This window comes from Lucilia sericata, unplaced genomic scaffold, assembly GCF_015586225.1.
Source record: "Lucilia sericata isolate MDLA Ls3-8-SP2 unplaced genomic scaffold, ASM1558622v1 Contig000138F_arrow, whole genome shotgun sequence".
NCBI lineage: Eukaryota > Metazoa > Arthropoda > Insecta > Diptera > Calliphoridae > Lucilia > Lucilia sericata.
The window spans coordinates 201,536-224,585 of record NW_023994170.1 but is presented as its reverse complement, the minus strand read 5'-3'; the positions used below and the strand labels follow the sequence as shown (position 1 = coordinate 224,585).

Below are 23,050 nucleotides of genomic sequence, written 5' to 3'. Positions count from 1 at the left end.
CCGACAAAAATAAAATGTTTTATTTCAAATTGCAATATGAATACTCTTAGTAGGTGTTTACTTTCCAATAAGCATTTTGTGAAAAGAAAAACAAATTAATTCAAAGTACATACTTAGAATAAAAATCTTTCCATCCCAGGCACTGAATAGTAGAATAAAGACCTAAAATAATACCCATGATATCCAAATTTACAATGGTTTCCAAATAATATTTAAATAGTATGTGTAATGGGGATCCATACGAGGCTACATAGAGCACCTGTACTGCACCTATATCTCCTCCACCTTATATTCCGTGTTCACTAACCAAGGGAATTATCTTCTCGCCATCTTATTGACAGGTTGACTTCCATTATAGATATCCGATAGTATCAATGCCTATTTATTGCCCTTTTTATACCCTTAGTAGGGATGGTATATTGGGTTTCTCCGGAGTAGTGCTTTTGTTTTATACTGTCCTAAAATACGCTGATGAAATTTGAAATGATCGGGCTTTTGATCCGAGCCCCCATATAAAACACAGCTTTAAAAAAGAATTAGTGTCCACAATTCGATTAAAAAGAGAACTGTCGCAATGAAAATCAGCATAAAACATTTTATGTAATCGTAAATTCGCCCTCCAAATTTTATGAGGATCGACTCATATGATGGCGTCCTTCCCCCAAGCATATTTCAGAAAAATAGTTTTTTAACAATAAAGTGCTAGAATATATCGGAGGCGAGGTATACATTTATTATGAAAACTAAATTACATTTTACTCTCATAACTGGTGTATGGGGTTATATGGTCGGCCTCGCCCGCCTATAATTTCGTACTTGTTATTTTTATATATCCGATAGTATCTATGCCTATTTAGTATAGCAATGAAATTTGATATTAGTAAATCCCAGACGAGCCAAAACCTCTCTACCAAATTTTATGTGGGTCGGTTCATAATTGACCCTACCCCCATATAAGGTCCCGTTAAAAAAATGACTTTAACGCTCATTACTGGCTTAAAAAAGTATAGCGATGAAATTCGATACACATATGTTTCATGCGAGTCAAAATCTCTCTACCAAGTTTTATGTGTTTCGGTCCATAATTGACCCTACCCCTACATAAGGTCCCATCCAGATAAATACTTTAACGCTCATTACTGGCTTACAAGTACGAGTGTAGAGATGAAATTTGAGATAAGTAAATTTCTTACTCGCCAAAAGCTAAGAAACTTTTATAGGAACGTAAATCTTCCTACCGGAAAGTGTATGAACCAAAATTGGTTTAAAAAAATTATGAAAAATTTTATAAAAATGGTCAATGATTCACCCTACCTCTCATATAAGATCCTATCAGTAAATTTGATGAGTAATATCACCCTGATGTTTATAGAAAAGCATATTCGGCATAGCCGAATATAGCACTCTTACTTTTTTTTTTTTTTTGATATTTCAGCTTGTAAGTTAGTAGAGTCATCTTAAGTCCAAAAACTTTTAAAATTCTCTTATTTAATACTTTATAATGTATAAAATAGCGGAAAAATACTTAAAAATTCGGGATTTTAAAATCCCGAAATTTCCCGGGATTTCATTTTTTAAAATCCCGGTTTTCGGTACTTTCCAATCCCGAAAATCCCGGGATTTTCGGGAATCGGGAATTCCCGTTTGGCATCCCTATTATCAAGGCTTGTATAAAACTTTGTTGTGCTTTTTATAGAGATACAGATATATTTAACATAATTTTATAAGCTCAATATTAAACCTTTTCTGTGGGTTCTGTTAAATGGCGGCTAGGTGAAATAATGGGCCGATATTAACCATTTAACCAAAAAAATCGTATGTGCCAAATTCCATCCAATTATATTGAACCAGCCAACCAGACGGACGGACATAGCTTAATCGACTCAGAAAAAGATTCTAAGCCGATTGGTGGGTATAGGATGATTTTTTGTGTGTTACAAATATAAGCACAAACCCAATATACCCTCCCAACTAAAGTGGTGTAGGGTATAAAAATGTGTAAAAAAATCATATGATATGAACAAATCATAGAAATTATGCGGCCTGTAACAGAATTCAAATTCTTCAGAAAAGGAAAACGAATATATGTATGTATATAAATATATATTTAGTGAGATAATATATTGATATAATATATATTTAGTGGGATAACATCGATGAAAATTTTCGAAATACATTTAACAAGAAGAAAAAAAGGATATGAACGGGTAAGTAAAATAAATTATTGGTTTATTTGATTTTTTAAATTTTATTTTATACTAGATTGATTAATTTAGTGCAACATTCTGAAACGGAGGATGATGCTGGTCTTGTCCTAGTTTGTTATAAATTATACGTATGTATAATTTATAACATACAAAAGGCGACATCAAACTTTTTGCAGCACTACACAAATCAACACTGAAAGGAATAAAAATAATTTAAACAGGTAAAATCGGACAAAAAATTAAACAAAGTTTTAAATAAACAAATTAAACTTGATAAGAAAGTGTTAAAATTCATCACCAATTTCAGTCGTTGAAAATCCAGATTTTGTAGCTTTATTCGAAGATTTCAACTTATAAGTGAAGTCTAGAAAACACATGCAAGATCTATTGGACAAGAATAACAAACAAATGGAGTTAAATATTAAAGAAGTGCTAGGAAAGGTAAAGTTTCAGTAATTTTTTTAAAGGAATATCTAATATTAAATTTGTGTGAATGGTTTCGTATGTATGCTGCACTGCTGACGTTTGGTCAGGAAAACGTAAGTCCCTTTTTAGATACATAAGTCCCTTTTTAGTTACAACCCAATTTAGTAAGGAATTCGGCAATATTAGCCTGCCGTCGATTTCAAAGTCCACATAATTTTTTAAATGTAGCTGCATTAATAGAAGAAATTTATTCCCAATATTATTTAAATACGCGGGTCAAATTTTCTAAAAGCATTCAAAACATTTGGCGTAAAAATCACCCGAGACGATAATGACTTAGAAGACGAAATTGAATTTAGGGTTTTACCAATCATGAAGCCAATATGTTTAACGAAAATCCATTTGTAAATAGTTTTCAGCTATCTAAACACTATCGTTGTGGCAGTAACACCTTGAACCTCCTATCAACAACTGATTATATTATTCTTTTACAGGAATGAAGGTTTTATATCAAAGACACAATAGTGCAGTAACTAAGTAAGATTTTTTCATTTATTATCTTTTTATCTTATTAAATATTTATATACTTTATTTATTTTATAGTATTCAACATCTTCTTCAATTCAAGGACGAAATAAAATAAATTACAACTGCTTTAGATTTGGACGATTTTTCGAATAAGGATTTTAATTATTTAATTATTTTTCAATCAGAAAAAAACATTTACTTTGGATATTTGCTATCAATATTATTAACTTTGAAATTAAAATTAAGAAAATATTGCAACAGTCAATCACTTCTTGGAAATATTACCAGAGGTTTAATTTCAAGCTTAAAAAAACGATTTGAAAATATATTTGGGTTGGACAGAAATTCGTATGCAGTGCAGTGGGGCAGAATGGACATTTTTTGGAAATAAATCTGGCATTTATAAACGGATAGTCTGATCGGGATAAATAGAAAATCTATTTATATGGTATTTACCGAATGAAAATATAATAGTTAATACAAATCCTACACGAAAAATTTCCAATAATAACACAGTGAAATACGGGTGAAGAACCGGTTTTTTCAGATCCTTAAGCACTTAAAGTCAGTAACATAGTTGAATATCAACCGATTTTAAGTTTCTCAACGGATTTAGAAAGCTGAGGCCTTTAAAATGACATATATGATATTTAAGTAACCTGTACCGCAATTCTGTAATTTTTTAATTTTAACTTCCGATATCGTAAAGTAACGACAAATATCGGTTGCATTAACTAATTTTCAATTCTGTAACTTTTTAACGAACTTAGAATATTTTAACGACAAACGTCGGAAAAATATGAGAATGTCAAAAGTTTTGTATTGAAATATTTTTAAAATATAAAATTATTAACGTGAACTTTTTATTCGTCGTTACATTGCCGATACTTTTCGTTAACTAATGATTTTATTTAACGAAAAAAATCGGTGAAATAAAATTCAGAATACCACATAACGACAATTATTGTTAACTTACGAATTTATACTATTTAACGACAAAATTTTGTAGTTAAAAAGTTACTGAATTGCGGTACTGGAGAAATGTGTGTGTATTTAATCGGCAAACATATTTTTGATTTTAGTTTTGCATCGTTTTTCAAGTTTGAAGATATTTTTTCAAAGTATTTTATATAAGAACCGTACTGTTTATTAATGTATTAGAAATATATGTCGGTTCATGAGTAAAACGTAACTTTGTTTTTTAATCAATTATGGACCGATTCTTATAAAATTTAGTAGGTAGATTTTAGTTCCCATAAAACTTGTTCATATCGAGCCTATATTGATATTCTTAAGCCAGTTATGAACGATAAAGTACTTTTTAGGGAGCATTATATATAGCGTAGGGTTAATTAATCATTAAGCCATAATGAGAGTTAAAGTCAATTTCTGAAGGGGACCTTATATGGGAGATAGGGTCAAATATGGTCCGATCCTCATCAAATTAAGTAAAAAGATTTATGTTCCTACAAAACTAGCTTCCGTCGAATTTCATTGCTATTCTGGTACTTTTAGACCAATTGTGATCATTGAAGTCATTTTCTGAAGGGGGGCTTCTATGGGACAGTTATAGAGAAATGTGAGCCATAGTTTACATAATAGTTTCTGGGAACTTAAAACTAACTTTTGCGAAATTTCAATACATTTACTGACAAATTGACATTTTTACGACGATTTAAACAATACACCGGGGGTCCCTTGTATGGGGGCTATGTGAAGGCGTGGACCGATATTGCCCATTTTCAATACCAAACATTTCTGATCAATGTAGAATATCATCTTCCTAGGTCAATTCCTCTGGCTCTATAGTGCCTTAAACAGATGGACGGACAGACTGACAGATCGTCTTAGAATTTAATAAGGATCCAGAATATATAAACTTTTATGGGTCTTAGATGAATATTTCTTTTTTGAAGGTGGGTATAAAAATATAAAATTATAAATAAGTGTAGTGAAGTGCGGTAAAAAGAATTCAGAACATAGAAAAACATAATGAACAGTGGACAAATGTAATCAAAATTAATACTCAAAAAAACTTGAGAAAAATTGTGAAAAAAAATTACATTGTGCCCTTTTTTAATTTTTAGTATTTAAAATATTATAAAATATTTTTTATAAAAAAATTGCAAAAATTAAATAAATTTATGAAAATAATGGTTACTACCCATTAATTTTTAGATAAAAATAATAAAGTGTCCCACTGTTATATTTATAGCTGAAAATTATTAACTAATAGGAACACAGATTGTGTGACGACGAGCTCCTATAAGCGCAGAAAGTTTTAATTATGTTCGCCTGGCGACGTAATCTTTAGTTTATCATTCTTGGGTAATACTGTTTTAATAAATTTTCTAATTGCAAAAATTTTTAAAAATGCTCTATGCATATAGTAGGGATATAGGCGAAACTGAAGGAGTTGTCAAACAAAATTTATTCTCTTCACACAGACGAGTTCATACTTGAGAGAACTAAACGCACAAAACTTCAAATTTTCTTCGCGAAATTGCGAGGATATTAGCACTTAATACTTTTTCTTATCACTTAAACTTAATATTTATTATTTTTTGCGACACTTTTAACGTATGTATTTAAAAGCCCGAAAATAATTTATATTTTACAAACGAAAACAAAAATAATTTTTATTCTTTGACATTTCACATACTTTTTTTCTTTTTCCATTAGTGCAGAAAAAAAATAACAAAAAGACGTGTACATATTATAATGTTTTAATATGAAATATCTTCTGAAAAAAATTAATTAACTAATATTTTTATTCACTAGTATATGAAATCCTAGTAATAACATACAAAAAATAACGTATCAAAAATTAATTTATTATTTAGTACCTTTTGAACAACTGTGTTTATTTTTGTGCTTTTACTAATCCATTCTCACCAGTTAGGTTTTTGACAGGGGACTTAGGTCTTTGACAATCCCTTTCGCCTATATGCTACTATATGGCTCTATGTTTTTGTAAATTATTTTTTGAATGCAACACCTTTAAAATTAAATTCAAAAAAATTTCCGTACAGAAGAAAAACAGTCTAAAATATAACGGTGCATTAAAATGAGGTATTCTAATTTCTTATGTTGTTTTGAAGTCTTTCGGTAAAATTTTGCTTTGTTTATATTTAAAATAAGTATAAGAATAATGCCGTTACCAAAGATCATATCAAAAAATTTATAATTTAAATGAGTAATGAATTAACATTTTTTGCAAAATGTTGTAAAATGGTATCTAGGCCACTATCTTCTACTTAATATATTGCAGAAATGTACAAATTTACTGGCAAAATTGGAAACGTTTACATATAGGGGCCGCGGAAAATGTATTGATATTCAGTTGGAGCGAAAATTTGACCGGATATGAGATATGATTTAGAAGCTAGTGTAATTGAAATAGCTAAGAGTTGTTCTCACGAAGGTGAAGGGTATAAAAATAAAACAAATCAAAATGGGAACACAAACGGAAATACTTAGTTCTACTGATAAGTAGACTCTGACGGTCTGATACACAGTCACTTTAAGTAATGATAAATTAAATCGTCTATTAGGTCAGGGACTTAAAATACTGGTCATAAGATTGGATTATTCCGCTTTTCGCGGGATGTCTGGTCACGTTATTTATGCCTAGGCATCATCTTCTATATATTTCCAGGACACCTTCCAGATACTTCAAGCATCGTTTGACGGTCACATTCTTGAAAACTCTATTTATATAATGATGAGCCTGTATTTATTTAAAGCACTCAAACTTGGGCCAATATCACAGCATGCGGTTATCGTTTAACCGTTATCGCAGATTAAAATAATTTTTGTATGAAATATGTTGTTGGGATAATTTTTTTTTTTTTGGTTTATAATAAGGACGGCGGTGCATTAAGCACTCATATTGCCAGGTTATCATACGTGTGTTCGTAGAAACAAACCTAACAACCAGTGTTGTCATTTTAGCACTTTCAGTGCTAGATTTAGCATTTTGCATCGTGAAAATGCATTGAAGTTTTTAAAAATTATGCTAAATGCTTTTTAGCATAATTTGCTTGATAAAAAAAAAATTCAAAAATATTTCTATGTTTTTTATAAAAAATTAAGTTTAGTTTAACTGATAAAAATATTATTTAAAATCAGTGGTTGGATATTACAAAACAACATTATGACAAAAATCTGATACAATGGCTTTTTAAATTCAAGTATATAATTTTGAAAATTTTATCGGTGAAAATTAATTTAATGAATTGTCTATTTTTGTATTGTCATTACTCGTTTCACCTTTTTCTAATGCTGAACTTGAAAGGCTTTTGATATCAAAGTCTATAATTAAAATAAAATTCGAAATCGTATTTAAGCTGAATTTTATGTTCAGTAATACAAATTCGAAAATGCATGCTGTTACACATAAGGCCTTATTAAAAATCTTCTACAAAATAAAATGTTGTTAATGAATATATAAAAATTTTATATTAAAAAAAATACGAACATTTGAAAAATATCAAAATGAGGATTACGATGAAGATATAGTACCAGAAATCTTGGAGTCATGCACTACATCATCAGTATTTTAATAAAAACTAGAAAAAAACAAACATTTATATTGTTTTGTTAGATTAAAAAATTTTAGCACTTTTTTTTCTTCCGTAGAACATTTTAGCACTTAGTTTTTGAAGTTTTAGAATATTTTGAAATTCATTTTCTGGCAACACTGCTAACAACATATACCTTAATATTGGAAATTGGAGCACCGAACTTAGTTAAAAAAAAGTATTAAATGGTCTACACCAGAATTAAGTTTAAGAGATTTAATGTTCTCCAAAAGTATAAATTGAGTTTAAATGGTCTCCACCAGGTTATAAAACGAAAGCACGCATTTAATACAAACAACGCATAATACCCCGTTCACATGATGCAATTATCCGTCATTCACGCTCTTATTCACCATACAAAATTTCAGCTGCGAAATTCGTACGTAATTCAGTTTGAATTAAATACGAATGAATGGATGTTATATCTAATTTTTATCGGGTATTTATCATAATCAGCTGTTTGTTTTCATTGATTAGAGGCAAATAAAAAATAAAATTAAAAAAAAATGCAAATAAATAAAAAATATGTATATAACTTAATTTGTTAAAATAAAAATTTTCATCATCTGAATCAATATAAGGCATATGTTCCACCTAAGAACGTATTTATTTCAGTAAAGAATGTGAAGAACGCTTGGAGTATCCCAATATTACGCAAAGCGAAATACAACTGGAAAACTATATTTTGTAAGTACAATATTTTCGGATCAGAAAGTCGAAGATTTATGTGGCATAACAAAATGTCGCTTGTGAATTTAAAAATCATAAAGCAAGTCTGAAATCCGTAGGTGGTATGGTGAAGGTGAGGGGTTTAATGTCTGTAGGACGTTTCGGAAATATCATATTCGTGGAAGGATAATGGATAATGTAATTAATTAATGCTCCGATTATCGTTCACAACATTTGTTATTCTAATGTTGTATGTTGTAAATTGCGATTATGATTGACAACATTTATGTGTAGTGTTGTATTTGTGTTGTCTATGTGAATTTACTCCGATTATCGTTTACAACATGTTTTTCTATGTGTTGTTAGAAGTGTCAAAAACTTACAACTGCTCATAAGCTGTTGTATTATTGACTTTATAAGTTAAAAAATAAATATTTTTAAAAATTAAAATTTTGAAAAATAAAATGGAGAAGAATTTGTAAGTATTAATTTTAAATATTAATTAGAAAAATAACTAATAAAAAGCAGATGGAAAAATTGGTGGAGGTGATGACTCAAAATCCAGAAATTGCCCGCGGAAAGTTACCATTTGGTTTTAATAAAATGCAGCTCAAAGATAAATGGGATCAGTTTACGGTGCAATTAAATGCCTTGGGACCACCGATTCGAAATACAAAAGAATGGCAAAGAGTTCGTATTAGACTATATATGGAGATGGATTAATAAATTTATAAAATATTACAAATTATTTTTTTTTTAATTTAGGTGTGGACTCACCATAAAGCTAATTTAAAAAGAAAATTAGCTTCAAACAAGAGAACCTTTCAAGCCACTGGTGGTGGTCCGTCCACGGAAGTAAGCTTGAGCCCGTTAGAGCATAGCACTGTAGAACTTGTTTCAATGCAGTCACAAGTCAACCCTAATTGATCTGCAATGGGTTTGGAAATACAAGGAGATTCCGATGAGGGGGAAGCAGTATTTAACCTGAGGAACCTTCACCGATTGCTGAAGAGCACAGTACCGAACAGCAATTACCAAAAAGTCGCAGGCAATCAAAAAATAAGCTGGAGGACGATCGTTTGAAAGTGTTAAAAAATCAAGCAAAAAATCAGGAAGAGATCTTGCGGACATTAAAACGTTTGGAAAAGAATTCATACAAGAATTATGAAATAAACAAAAAAACGATTGAGTTAAAAAAAAAAGAAAAAAGCTGATTTGCAAATGAAACTGATTAAAGCCAAAATCGAATTGACAAATAAGAGAATTCAGGAGATGTGATATACAAATTTTATTTTGATATGTTTAAGTATCTACATGATCATTTAGATCACATGATTATTTTTTTTTTTTTGTGATATTTTTAAGTTGTCCTTTTTTCTTTTTTTAATGTAAACTATTTTTGAAGTGAAATAAAGAATTGAATATGATTCAAGATACGAAATGTTTATTCATTTAAAATTGCAAGCATTAAATTATTTCTAATTTGTTGTGCAGACTCTTCTATGTTTGTTGCTGTATCATCTCCAACTTCTATTTCCGAGTCTAAAGGAAAAGGCAATTCTTCATGATGTTCTGTTTTAAAATGTTGGCTTAAATTGTGTAATGCACAACACACATTTGTAATTTGAGTCACTTTTTCGGGAGCATAGTGCAAACCTCTTGCAGAAAGCAAACATCGAAATCTGCTTTTAAGCACCACAATTGTTCTTTCAATAATGTTTCTTGCTTTTGCGTGAACAGTATTAAAACGTCTTTCTCGTGATCCTTCTGCAGCACTTCAAATGGCGTTATTAAAAATGGTTCCAACGGATAACCAGCATCACCTAAACATATAAAAATATATATAACATATTTAGTATAAAGACATCTAAGAAGCAGTACACTTCCTACCTAAAATCCAGGTATTATCTTTCAAATTATGTTGTAAATATTGTTTCAGCTCACTCATATTCCACACAAAGGAGTCGTGGTTAGAATCGGGATACCGAGAATATAATTATAGCACTTAATTGAAAACATAACATACTTACGATCATGACATTCAAGCTGTAATATCCTTTTCTATTCAAATATAAATGCTTGCAATTCCATGCTTAATTTTTAAAAATAGTACATACTCATTGTTTGCTAGTTCCATTGGATTGGAACTGTCTCGAATACTTTTCCGAATACGTGCCATGTGTGTTTTCTTGCTGTCCTCATCATCATCCTCAAAAAATAAATCGACGTTAATATCCATTGATTTTATTTTTCCAATCGTTTTTTTTTTTTACTTGATAGTTTTTGCTTGCAGGTATGTAATTTTACGGAAATGTGTACTACAATTAAAATACAACTCTGTGACATACTCAACAACTAGATGTTGTAAACCATAATTGTAAAAAAGATTTATGTTATGTTGTATCCGAGACAACACAACATTTTTGTGTTGTAAACGATAATCGGGACATAAATATTTCTAAACAACATTTGGAAGCCAATGCAGTAAAATTAGACATAGGAGGCGATTGTAAGTTCGTTGCATGGTTACGTGACAACGCAAATTAATACTTCCTACCCTTCTCAGAGTCGAGATCTTAATCCCATAGAACACATATGGGGAACTTTGGAAAAAAAAAAATAAGATAATATAGAATTAATAACAAACCAATGTTAAAATAATCAATTCATGCAGAATGGCTGAATATTCATACTGAAATCTATAGTGAATCGGTCATGATCTGTGAAAAATAGCTTTTAAGATGTTACCCCAATTCGCTATTAAAACTATGCTTACCTATTTTTTGAGTTTGATTATAGAGGTGTTGCATTCAAAAGACAATTTACAAAACATAGAGCATTATTTGAAATTTTTGCAATTAGAAAATTTATAAGGATAGTATTACCTATCATAAGAAACATTTTTTTGTAAATCGAACAAATATTTTAGAAAATATTACAAAATATGTATGTTTTTAAATACATGCTGTAGGGACAATTGTTTGAGTCAGTCAGTAAGTGAATTGATATTCGATTAATTTTCGGAAGGGAGCTTTGTATGAATGGTAGGGTTATAAAAACTATAAAACTTAGTTGTGTTTTTTTACAACATTGAAATTTGTATGTACTATATTCACAATTTCATTTTGTAGGACTCTTATGATGCATTGGTATATGATCAATATATCATCACCTGAAATGCAAAAAAACTTAACAAAAAAAAAAAAAAAACAGAACAAAAGTTAAAATCGACTTATTGATTGAAAATGATCCACTGCATCAAACTACACGTTGTGGCAAATTTTGTTGACATGAAATTTTACTATTTAGTCATTTAACAAGCCAGAAAGTCAATTTGAATATTCAAACGATATTGATGTTGAGATATACTTAATACTTGTAAGAAAATGTCGTTTTTATAACAACAATAGTTTTTATTTTATTTAGTTCCCCTGTAAAATTTTTAAAAGTGTTGTTACGCTCTTTTGCATTTCAGGTGACGATACGACTAAGTATGTATAGTGTACATATGTATATACACTAGACTGACCGGATCTTATATGTGGAGAAAAACATGTCGGAATCTTATTCGTCTTAACCCCACAAAATGATTCCCCTTTCCAGATACTGAGATAGCCGATATTTGAGTAATATTTTAAAAATTTTAAAATATGTTTAAAAAAGATTTAAAAAACTGAAAATGGAGTTTTGAAACTGCCGTGTAAAAAAATATCATTTTTTTGATCATAGCTAAGATATCGTGAACCTGGATATCTTTTAAGAACAAAACTTATATTCGAGTAAATACAGATATATTTTATGTAATAAAATAGATTTATTAGAATATTTTCCAAAATAAGTTAAATTTTTTTCCACATTTCCTAATCAAGTGATCTGGGACACGTTAATGACATGGGGAATTTTTAATAACATTCACATTTTTCAACCAATTTTTCTGTTTTAAATCTTTTTGAAATACTTAATCTATGTACATTATGATACTTTAACAATAATATCGTCATATGAAATCCAAAAGGCCCTAAGTTACAAAAAAATCAAAATCGACTTTTTGATTGATTATGATGCACCGTATTATAATACATGTTCCTGTTAAATTTCACACTCCTACAATCAAAATCAACGTCGCTATCTTCGAAATTCTAAAAGATTATGTTCTAAAAATACTTTAAAATTCATAAAAAATTTAAAAATTTTTTTTAGTTTTCAACTTCGAAATTGTAAAATGTTATAAGTTGGCATCGAATAAAACAAAAATGGTACTTTTAGCAAAACCTTGCAATTTACAGATTTTTTTTAACAGCTTTAGAATTTTTTCAAAAAAGAAATTCCAATTTCCGAAAATCTTTATGAAAACAAAGAAGCCTTGTGCTTTCCATGTTTCGGTCTATTTGTCCAACAAACCCCGATTTTAATTTAGTTAAAAATGTTGAAACTTACTATTTTTTAATGTAACTTACGCCCATTTGGGTTTCAGAAGAAACAAATTCTCAAGGGCGTAAGTTTCAAATATCCGTAATTAAAACTAAAACCGAAAAATTTTCTTCAAATACTAATTTGTCAATAAAAAATAAGCTTAACTTGAGAAAATGTTGAAAATTTTTGGATTTTTTTATCATTTTAAAAGGTTGCTTGCTTCTCCTGAAAAATTTGTTCAATGTAACTTAGGGCTTTTTGGATTTCATATGACGATATGTAAAATATTTACCTAATAGCAACATTCATCCATAATATCAAAATATATGAAGTATGCTCCAACCGCGACCAGGTCACGTTTTTTGGAGACAAAATCTGTTGTAACTCTGTTTGACTTAAAGTAACAAGAATTATGTATATAATATAAATTTTGAAGTACGTTATCAGCTTTGTTTTGAGGTACTAAGCGTGTTTCTACTATTTACCTTTCTGGAGTTATAGCTTCATATAATAGCTTTTTGGATTTTTTCAAACTTTGAGCGACGAGCGGCACGTGTTAACGTTTATTAATCGAGCTCAAATTTCTCAATATCTGGAAAGGGGAATCATTTTATGGGGTTAAGACGAACAAGATTCCAACATCGACTTTTTGCGGTCACTCTAATATACGCACATGTGTACAATTTTTCAACATATCAAATCGGCGCTATCCATTCCACATAAAGTTTAAAAAAGTAAGTCGAAAAAATATATCACATTTTCCGAGCGTTGAAAAAGTTTCCGCTGCAAACGCTTTAAAGGTTTCGATATTTATTCTAAAAAATTTTTAACACAAAATGCGAAATTTTCGATATATCCCTCTTTTTAATTTAGTACACAAACTTGTAGATTAAACTATTAAAAATTCTTGTAAATTTGTTTGCGAATGGTTTTAGAAAATCGATTTCTAGCGGAATTTGTTAAAATGACCCGAGGAAATGTTTTCGTTATTAGAACACTTTTTGCTACCAGGTATTGATGGAACTTAATTAAGGTTATAAACCTAGTATATATACAATCGCACAGTGGACCAAATGCCTAATCTAGCGCGCAATTGTGTTTAACTCGACTTAGAAAGCACTTAGAAATCTGAAATTTATTATGTGACTAGAAAATTAAATGAGCTACAATATCGATGGAATGGGAATAATATTTAAAAGGCGTGGCACATATTATAAGTGTGTCAAAATACAATAGACTGAAAGGAACCTTTCATTACATATTTTCAGTATATAAACTTTGTTTGAAATATTGGATTTTCTTGAAATATTGTTGAAGTATTTATCCTCGGACACTTTTTGTTCTGAATCTTTAAGGGTGCGAGGTGCCATGCCTACATACAAAATTGATATTAAAAGTTGTATATATGAGAAACGACATCAGCTAGAGTTCTTAAATGTTACTCACGCAACATTAATATCTACGCAAATGCTTGAGGGATAAATATGCGCACTAGCAGTAGTGGGCATGGCACCTTCCATAAGTTTTAAATATGTTAAATTAAAATTATATATATGAAACTATAACTTATAGAGTTCTCAAATTGGTTTTTGGGGTCCATATTAACTTTTGATAAAAATGGGCGAACTATTAGAAGTAGGCATGGTGCCTCAGAAATGAAAAAAATAACTAAATCTGGAAAATTATAACAATTAGAGTTCTTAAGTATTGTACTGCATACTATCAGTACTATACAGTATACAATAAGTACAAATCTGTAAAACAAATATAGGCGGACCGCCAATAGTGGGAGTGGCACCTCCCATATGCATTAAATACTAAAATTCGTATATCATAGACACTATAACAGCTAAAGTTTAAACTTAACATGAGAAACGGTACCAAAAGTACTATTCGTTAAAAAAAATCGTCCAAATGAAGTCAATACTCAAATTCATATATTATAATACTTACAATCTGCATTTTTTAAATAAATCTTCATTTGGCAACTTTTCATAATTACCCAGCAAAAACTTTCATTACATAGTAAGCTAGGAAGTAATATTGGAATCACGTGGAAACTAATTACTCTTGGGGTGAAAAACTAATTATTTTTGTTCGACGAGGTTTAAATAATATGTACCTACCTACCTTAAACAAATTAATAAATGGTTACTAATTTGATTACAAAAAGTTTTACAAATTGCAATTAAAAAATTTCCTTAGCCGGGATTTGAACCCAGGCATTTATTTGTTTTCTATGTTTCTCTCTTTAGCCCCTTACTCGATGCTCCACTATCATGTCGCCTTTTGTAAATTTACAAAAAAATATAAATGAATGCCATTAAAAAAAAAATAAACGGTATCCAGCAGGACTCGAACCACGAACCCCCTGTTTGTTAAATGAACGTCCTAGACAATTCAGCTATAACAAATCCAAAGTGTTTTGTTCTTTACCAGTAATAACCTATTAATCTAAATGAAATAATGTGGATGATAATGAACACTCGTTTCCATGTAATGTATGAAATTATTACTGGCCATTACCAAAAATTTCAGATTTTAGCAAAGATCTTGAAGAAATTTTTGGACAATTTGCCAATTTTTATACTATTTTAAAGTCAAAGAGCTACTCTTTCCAACGTATATAAAATATATACAGAAATAAGCGGTAGTAGTATTTAAAAACTTTAATAAAATACAAAGTTTCTTGAAAAAAACTTCAATATACCAACACTTTCCGATCTTAATTTTTTGGCGAACCATATCATTAAAATGTTACATATTTATACAATTATATAAACATTTCTTGTAGTTAATAAATATGAAATAATTTTGTAATTTAACTTCTCACGATCTTTAAAAAATCACTTCAAACTATCAAAGAATTTATATGAAATTTGCAAAAAAATTTATTTAAAACAAGTAAGAGTGCTGTGCCGAATCTTATATTATCTTAAAAAATATTAATTTTATAAAATTTAAATTTATTTTATTTTTCCGATTATATCATTATTATAGCAATAGCAAAACAGAAGGAACAACAACAACGCTAAACGAAATAAAACGCACAAAAAACAAAATACACAAGGCAATGAAACCTACAGCATCCAAACATATTAAAAAATCACAAACAAAATACACAACGCAATGAAACAAACGGAAATAATAATAAAAACATACGAAACAAAAAAACAATATACATAAGGCAATGATTATAGGGTCGGACAATTATATTGTGAAAATTACAAACGGAATGGCAAATTTATATGTATATACCCCCCTCACGAAGGTGAAGGATATAAAATTGCTCTTGTTTGACTGCCCACACCGATGTTAATTTCGTAGTAAAAAAAATATATTTTTACCCTTGAGCACAGTGGGAATATGGTAAGTATAAAAGCAATACAAATTTTGTTTTGAAAACGTACATTTTTTCGACCAATTTCGCGCTAGATTGCGCATTAATTTAAACACCCAATTTTATGTAGTGGCAATTTTGAAGTAAATGAGCGATATATTAAGTAATTTGTAGTTTGTAAAGTTTTAATCTATCTAATTATGAGTAATATCAATGAGTAATAAATATTAGTGTACTTCTATGCCATTAAAATGATTACTTAAGTGCTGTAAGTGAAAATATTTTGTAAATACATACATACAGTGTCTCTCATAAGTATTCGAATTTAGGTGAACTATGAAAAGAAACCAAATTTAATAATATATTTTGTGTGCATAAAAAATAAATTAATTTGTTATATTGTCAAGACATTCCTTAGGTTTGATATCACGCTTTTTAAAACTTGAAAAATTTACATTTACATAAATTAAATTAGCTTTTTTTTAAAAAGTCCATGAAATTGCCTCACAAAAGTATACGAATTTTTCCTGTATTTCATATTTGATCATATTATACGAAACACAAATTTTAGAATCGAATGGTTTTTATGCTTTAAATGGTTTTAAAGGGTTACTATCAACCGAAATGATATATTTTTGGCCCATTTGGTCCAAAATTTTTGGGGATTTGTACCCTCTTTTTATGTAATATCATTAAAATGGCGATTTTTTTGCAATATTTGTAGTATTTTCTCTTTTTTCCAGAGATAAAACCAAAATTTGATATTGGGATTTAATAGAACCCTTGGAGTATCTATAAATAGTATTTTTTGTTACAATAATTTGTATTTGAACGATCCAAGATATATTATTGATATCATTATTCTGTCGCTAATTCAATATATTGGAACTTAAGTCCATTTTCATAATACTAGGGTCAAAAATTTTCGGGAAAGTTTTCTTGTATATATTCTTTTAGATATCAGCTTTTATATATTTTAAGTTTTCAATGTATTTTGGAAGTGTACAACTCCAAAACATGCCTCGAAGAAACACCATTCAATATGGTAGTATCATTATTTTTATGCACCAATGACCTCCAGGCTGCATGCCACTATATAATTATGGTCTAACTCAAAAATATCGATACCTGTTTAAATATTGATTACTATGATTAAAATAAACCCAAAATTTTGGACTTACAGTGTTATTGTAATGGGCAACATAAGCGTGAAAGTTACAAATAGTAAAAACTGAAATCTACTGTATAGGATGACGTTTTGTAAAGGCATGTTTTGGAATTGTATACCGATATAATGTATTGAAAATTTTAAATATATTAGTGCTAATATGTACATGAATGTATACTAGCCAACTTTGTCGGAAAATATCGACCCTAATGGTACGAAAAGGGACTTAAGATCCATACAATTCAATTAGAAACAGAAGAACGATACCAAAAATACATCTTGGAACTTTTAAGTACAGATCCTTATAACAAAAATTATTATTTTTAGATACCTCAAGGGGTCTATTAAATTCCAATATTAAAGTTTGGTTTTATTTCTGCAAAAAAGGAAAAAAATTGCAAATATGGTCAAAAATCGCCATTTTAATGATATTACATGAAAAGATGGTACAAATGCTCAAAAATTGTGGAACAAATGGACCCAAAATATATAATTTCGGTTGATAGTGACCCCTTAATACAATTTTAAGCAAGAAACCACTCGATTATAATTTTTGTGTTTCGTATAATATGGCCATATATGAAATACAGGAAAAATTCGAATACTTTTGTGAGGCAATTTTATAGACTTTTTTTAAAAAAAGTTAAATCAATTGAGGTAAATGCAATTTTTCCAAATTTTAAAGAGTGTGATATTATACCTTAGGACTCTCTAGACAATATAACAAATTTAATTATTCATTTCACACACAAAAAATATTATTAAATTATGTTTCTTTTCAAAGTACAACCAAATTCGAATACTTATATGAGACACTGTATGTACGTAGTATACAATTTACTATTTTGTATCAAAATATTTGTATGTAATTGACATAAAATAATTTTTATATGAACTACACTAAATAACTTACTTTTAATTATGCTGGTTTAAGTTAAATGAAATTAATTTTAAAGTCTTTAGAAATACTCATTCATACACATTATTGTAATAAATCAATAAATTTTAATTTTACAAAGTATTTTCTTAAAGGCAAGTTTTGCCGCTTATTACTTAATAATTTGGTTATTTGTTTAGTTTCTTTATTTATTTATTGTTTCACCTGTTTAAATCCACATTTCTTCACTTTGTAAAGTTGCAAACAGAACTACAATTGATTCAAAACAAAAAATATAAATTCCTATAGCCCATAAAACAAAGTTTTCTTTTATTCACCCACATATGTTTGTACATATGTACCTATGTATTTTCTGATGAGTGCTTAAACTAACTTGTATGTAGTTGCCCTGTCAGCAACTCAACTAACTTTAAATGCAGAAAAAGTCTACTGTGGTTATGGTTGATACTTGGATTATTTTTAATGGAACCAACTGACTATTTATACCGTACGCCACTATAGTGGGGAGGGTATTATGCGATTGTGCGACCTTAATGTATACCCGTTGGCTCAGAATCACTTTCTGAGTCGATTAAGCTATGTCCGTCCGTCTGTCTGTCCATGTAAACCTTGTGCGCATGCTACAGGTCGCAATTTTCCAGACAATTTGATGAAATTTGGCACATACTCTTCTTTTGACTCAAGGAAAAACGCAATTGGAAATGGTTGAAATCGGTTCATTACAACCGTACCCTCCGAATAGGGCTTTTGAGTTTATAATTATGTTAAATGTTGTAGAATCTATATCTACAAGTCTTGATTTTATAGAGCCATATTTGCCTTTGCCCCCATATAACCCCTGTTTCAGATAATAGTGTGCTAGGCATTAGACGAATTTTCATGACTTTTCAACTAACTTAAAGTTAGTTAAAGTTAACATTTTATTAACTAAAATAAAGTTAGTTGCAGGAAAGTCAACTAATTGTTTTCTTTTTTATTATCTACTGTAAAACTTAACTACATTTTAATTAATTATTAGATAACTAAATTACATTTCACTTTATTAAAATATCTTTGTTATTTTTTCATTTTTGATAATAATGAAAAACATGTTAAACGCAAAGAAATCTGAAAGCAAATTAGATTCAGTGCTTATTCTTGAAGCTATGTATATATCGGCTCAAGTTCTTTAGATCCACTAAGTAGTTGAAAATACTCAGGAAATAGGCACCTTTTTAAGATTTGGAAAGTTTATGTAATATGGTCTCTTTTTACAAGTCCTGATAGAAGTTCGTAAAAATCAATAGACATCAGTTTCCTACAGGGGATCTAAAATAAATTTAAAAATATTAAGTCTAATGTTAATTATTAATATAATAATATTTACAGTGTCAATCAGCAGATTCTAGTATTTTAAGACCGAGTTCAACCTTTTATAATTAATTTGTCCAATTTACTGATTTTAGTTTCACAATGTTTAGAAGAAAACATATAATTAATAGAAAACAAAATTCAAAATAATATAAAGAATCATGAGAAAACAAGAGGAACAAATTTTGGGGTAATTCTACATTACATTGTAGTTAGATTATAGTCAGTCTGCAAAAGTTAACAAATAACATTCATAATATACAGAACCAAGGAAAACATGTCAAAATAAAATTCTCTCCAGAGGATTTTGGGTCATTTCTGCATTACATGTTAGTTTGCTTGTAGTTAGTCTTAAAAATTTCGTTAATTATGTTTCCAAATACCAAATTTTGGGACAGTTCTACATTACATTGTAGTTAGCTTATATTCAGTCTTTAAAAGTTAACTAGAAATTTATTTTTTTTCGTAGTCGACTACAAAATTGCTGGCAGGGTGGCAGGTTGTTGTTGTGAGTTCATATATTTTTTGTATTGAAACAAAATGTTTGTGTACTAGAGTTGCCAGTTTATCGAAACATGAAATTATGTTGTAAGTCCAAAAATAAGGAAATACAACTAACGTCTTTTAAAAATGTTTTGAAATCGATTGAGATACATAATTCTCTAAGCACAATACTATGTACTATTAAAGATATTAACCTTTAAAGATATTTTATACTATCGTACCAAAGCTTGTTATTTCGAACATTTCTTGTTGCTAGTCATCTAATTATAAAGATATAAATAAAGTGCCACCAGATTGGGCATTTCTCGCACTGTGCAGTGGTGCAGTGAGTAATCAATTGACTAAAAAACACGAATATCATATTCTTTCTCGTTTAAAAACAAAACTATTTACTTAACTAAGTAAAGCGAGCGTGTTAATGACTTATTTAACTACCTGTTTGTAAGCGAGCGTGGTGTGTACTTGTCTTGAATTACATCGCCGTGTAAAATGCTATGAGGAAAACCTGGTTTTATTATGTGGAGACACGTGAATCTTCGGTACGTTTGGCAACACTATCAATCATACTCAAATAAACTGAAGTACCCCGCAAAAGTTATTGGAGTACATAATCCATTTAGGTAATCCAAAAACTACTCGCCTGTAAACATTATTGAAGTACATGATCCGTTTAGTAGTCCTATGTAATGCAAACATGGATTCGTTTATTATTTTTGAAAACAACATGGTCTGTAGAACGCATTACATAGGACTATGTTGCGGATCACGTACCCTCATAATTTAAGTTTTGGGATTACTCCGATGTAATGCATTGATGAATTACGTGGTCCTCACCTAGGACAACACAATGTAAAATGGACTATGTTTTTTCCAAATATTTGGATTAGTTTTGGATCAGTACTTGAGGAGTACTCTATACACGAGTTGTCTCAATAATTGCAGGGTATTGGTTCATTCATATCACACAAGTGTATAAATACTGTATGTATGTGTTAAATAGTACAGTTTGACTTCTAAATATCGAACACCAATTCTTCAAAAGGTTTATTTTCAAATAGATCTCTTTGAAAACATTTTAATTTATTATATGTCCCTTATGATTTTTTTTAGAAAATCCGTTCAAGGTGAACCATGTATGTGTGTAGGAATGAATATTAAGGCATATCTTTTATGAAAATTTTCAAAATATGAATTCGATCCTACCCATTTATAAGTGAAGTATAAAAACTATGTATGTATGTATTTGCATTTATTATTTTTTTATTTTATTTACTCTTTATTGAATCTTTCTTAAGTAGAAATGTTCAATAATTATTAAAATCTTAACCTAAACTATAACTAACGTAGTTACTGCCATTGCAGTTTCGACACAAGTTCTCGATTTGATTATCTGGCATTTATTCTGAACAAAATGTTATGTATTTTTATACATTATATAAGTTTGTCATTCCGTTTGTAATTTGCAAAATATAATTTTCCGATACTATAAAGTATACATTTTCTGGATCCTTATAGATAGCGGGGTCGATTAAGCCATGTCCGTCTGTCTATTGAAATCAGTTTTCTGCAGACCCCAGATATCTTCGGGATCCAAATCTTCAATAATTCTGTCAGACATGCTTTCGATAAGTTTCAGTAAAATCCGTTCATAAATAACAGATACATTAACAAAAATCCGAGACAATCTCTGAAAATTTTATCAAAAAAAGAGAATATTTTGCATGTAGATTCTACATTGTGCTTGATTGTATGATTGTGCTTGATTGTATGTGAGTACGTTGTTGTAGCACGTTAAAGGTCCAAACACATACAATCCTTTACACGAACTGCGACTGACAGCTTGTGTTTACTGTATGTATTTAAATGAGAGCGGTCACATTCAATACGTCAAACTTGTGCACGAAATAAAAAAGTTGAAAAATATTCATCTTTGACGTACGAAAAAGAATAGAAAGAGAAAATGAGAACAAAAACAAAACTGTCAAAATCATTGTTTGTCTTTTTTGTCGTGTATAATTGTGATTTGTGTGTGTGCGAAAAACACCAAAATAAACAAAAGCTTAAAATTTTGATTTTTAAAACAGTAATAGTCTTAAAAAACATTAAAAGAAAGATGCAATTGACGCGTGGTGTGTAACTTGCAGCTTGTAAAGCGCGAAAAGTTTGAAAAGCGTACAATGCGTTGCCGTCTCAGTGCGTGTTGTGTACTTCCACCTTAAAGTATTGTATGCCTTTGGACCTTAACGATTGAAAACAAAAACAGCGTTTAGAATGTTTTTATTTTTCTTGTTTATCACGGTCAATGGCGTGAATGAAATGATTTTTTGGGGAAAAATTAAAAAAGATGTGTGTTTAATAAATGTTAGAAAAAATTAAAAAAAAACTATGGTGAAGGGTATTTATGATTCGGCACAGCCGAATACAACATTTTTACTTGTTTTAATATAAAGTGGTAAGTTTTAATATAAATAAGTTGCATTATTTGACACAAGGACACAAAACAATGATAGAGGTAGTAGTTGAAATATATTTCATATATACATATCGTCACGTAAAATGTATGTATGTATGTATGTATGTATGTATGTATGTATGTATGTATGTATGTATGTATGTATGTATGTATGTATGTATGTATGTATGTATGTATGTATGTATGTATGTATGTATGTATGTATGTATGTATATATGTATGTATGTATGTATGTATGTATGTATGTATGTATGTATGTATGTATGTATGTATGTATGTATGTATGTATGTATGTATGTATGTATGTATGTATGTATGTATGTATGTATGTATACCAAATTTTTCTTTTGAATTCTGAATTTTAATTCCAAAGTCTATTGAAAATGGTTAAATACACCTTAAACCCGTAGGGGTAAGGATATCCGTTATCCGATGTGACTAAAATTTTACACCAATAAGTTTTTGATAAATAGTAATAATCAAAGTAAGAC

The 23,050-nt window shown here is 29.3% G+C and overlaps 1 protein-coding gene across 7 annotated transcripts in view; it reads right to left on the bottom strand.

Annotated features, from left to right (window-relative positions):
* LOC119601033 overlaps positions 1-23,050 on the bottom strand; it is a 309,656-nt gene that overhangs the window by 112,965 nt on the left and 173,641 nt on the right. The window contains exon 1 of one of the 7 annotated variants that reach the window (XM_037951714.1): positions 18,437-18,523. The exons of the other annotated variants lie outside the window; for them this stretch is intronic. The gene's annotated coding sequence lies outside the window, so the exon portion shown is untranslated. Of the gene's footprint in view, positions 1-18,436; positions 18,524-23,050 lie in introns of those variants that run through there. 7 annotated transcript variants of the gene reach the window in all.